At 37.8% G+C, this 2,500-nt stretch overlaps 1 protein-coding gene across 1 annotated transcript in view; it reads right to left on the reverse strand.

Annotated features, from left to right (window-relative positions):
- The window catches only part of bicdl1 (BICD family like cargo adaptor 1), a 68,812-nt gene that overhangs the window by 56,485 nt on the left and 9,827 nt on the right, over positions 1–2,500 (reverse strand). The window lies entirely within an intron of this gene.

The raw sequence follows: 2,500 nt of genomic DNA on the forward strand, positions 1-2,500 counted from the left end.
TTCATTTGAACCCATGTGAAAAAGTGGTTCAATTTAGTACAATAAAAGCATGACTGAAGTGTACTTAGCATGTTAAAAGTGCACTCGTGCTGTTTGTGCTAAGAAAAAGTATGTTTACAATATGCTTATTTAAAGTGTACTTAAAATTAGATGTAATTAAGTTGCTCTCAAAGAAAGTACACTTAGCGAACCATACTTCAAGTGGGCTTGGAAGATGTTTGGCTAAAGTGTATTTAGAGGAATATACTAATAGTGTTCAAATAGTGAACTTACTTAAAGTGTATTTTTTAATAACATATTGCAATTGTACTTTTTTAAAGTGCAATATGATTACACTTCACCCAAATGTCTTCGAAGTGTGATTTTCTATAGTGCGCTTTAAAGTAAATCGCTTTAACATATTGCAAGTACACTTGTTCTAAGTGCACCATGATTGTACTTCACCCAAATATCTTCAAAGTGTGCTTACACAAAGTGCATTTACTCATCATGCACCATCATGCATGTCTCATCATGCAATGCACTTCTTGGAGCTAAATTTCTCAAACAGAAAGCCATTTATCTTGAAGGAATATTTTTGGTTTGCATGAAAATATTACTCATTATTATATTCTGTGTTTATTGTAGGGGTTTTTAAAATTCAAAGTGGTACACAAAAAATGAACACGTTCCCACCGTCATTATGATGGTCACGTATATGTTCTGGTATATATAGGCCCACACTTCCCATGATATCATGGTGGGAGGTAAGTTGGAACTAGTTGTTCAAACAAAGTTTAAAGGGTCACCATTAATGATCAATTTAAGTGATCAACTGCAGGAAGGTGGAGAAAGATTGAACTAAAGTGATATGTGTATCTGAAATCGCTGTAACAATGCAATGATTGTAAATGTCAGCCGTGCTAGGCATGCATACTGTAACCAGGGCTTTGAACCGGTTCAAGGAACGAAAACGAAAACCGGGAAGTTTTTGTATTTTACAGGGAACAGAAACGAAAACGGAAACGTTATTATTTTTTATGTTCTGGAACGGGAACACTTATTTTAAAATAATGGTAACCGGTTAATACCGGTTAATACCGTTCCTCAAACTAAAAAAAAAAAAGTAATTATTTTCCTGTTACGTCCTGTGTGACATCAGACACTGAATGGAGTGAGAGCTGTGGATTACAAAGTCTCCACTTCACATCTTAAATAAGAGAAACCACTGTCCTACAATAGGGCAGAGTTTCCATTGCATCATTGTAAGACATTGCAGAGAAGCGCGCGTAAAGCGCACCGAGAATGTTCAATGTTATTGTGAGTTTGTGCATATTTGAAGCGGCCATGGATGCCCAATGTCTATAGCGCTCCCCGTGACCCAAGTCAGCGTGGAGCACACATTTTCATCATTGAGGTTTATTCTCCGCTTCTCCGCTTAGGTCGTCCCTGAATGACAAAATTCTGGACGATATTCTTTTCATCCTCTTGAATAAACAGTTTGGAATGTAGGCAGAGTCATTTGCACTTCCGTCTTTCTTGGTTAATTAACGTCAGTTAGGCCTATGGGGAGTAATCAGCTGACAGGAACGAAATTAACCGTTCCGGGAACAATATTTTTTGTTCTAACCGGTTCGGGAACGTCAATTTATTGGTGGAACCCATAACCGGAAACGTTATAATTCTGTTTCTGTTCGGAACGGAACGTTTGGAAAAAAATAACGGTTCAAAGCCCTGACTGTAACACTACTGTGACATGTGGCTGTGTGTAATGTACAAGCTCTGAGGACCAGCATGGATCGTAGTATTACATTTATATTATTTAATGTACTTGGGAGTGTACTGTAAATATACTTCAAGCATACCTGTTATATCTTTACAATACTTAATATGATATACTTTTTACAGACTTAAAATGTTCAATGTAGTCCAAAGAAGCATGAAGTTAATATACTTTTATTGAACTTCTAGTAACAATAAAATGTTATAGAAATGTACTCAAGCACACTCTTAATGCCATACGAATGCATGAAAAGCGTGTTTGGAGCATACTTTCAAAAGTATGCTTGTAGTGCACTTAAAGTTGTCCAAAAGCGGTGCCAATTTAGCATCCTCAGTGTGCTGCAAGTGTGCTGAAGTACTGCTTTAGTAGTGCTTCAGCGCACTAATAGTGCAATGAAGCGCACTTTAAATCGCCGAAAATAATACACTTTGTACTAAGTACGGTCAAAAAAAGTACACTTTAAGTATATGGGTTTTTCACCTGGGAATGGACAGGAAAACACTGAGGCCTTCAAAGAAAAGAATACGGCCCTTACAGTCAAACATGGCAGAGGTTCCCTGATGTTTTGAGGTTGCTTTGCTGCCTCTGGCACTGGACTGCTTGACCATGTGCATGGAATTATGAAGTCTGAAGATTATCAACAAATTTTGCAGCATAATGTAGGCGTCCACCCCCTAATCCCATAGAAAACCTGTGGAGGGGTCTCAAAGTGGCCGTTTAGAGAAAGCACCCCTCAAA

Source organism: Engraulis encrasicolus, unplaced genomic scaffold (genome assembly GCF_034702125.1).
Source record: "Engraulis encrasicolus isolate BLACKSEA-1 unplaced genomic scaffold, IST_EnEncr_1.0 scaffold_47_np1212, whole genome shotgun sequence".
NCBI lineage: Eukaryota > Metazoa > Chordata > Actinopteri > Clupeiformes > Engraulidae > Engraulis > Engraulis encrasicolus.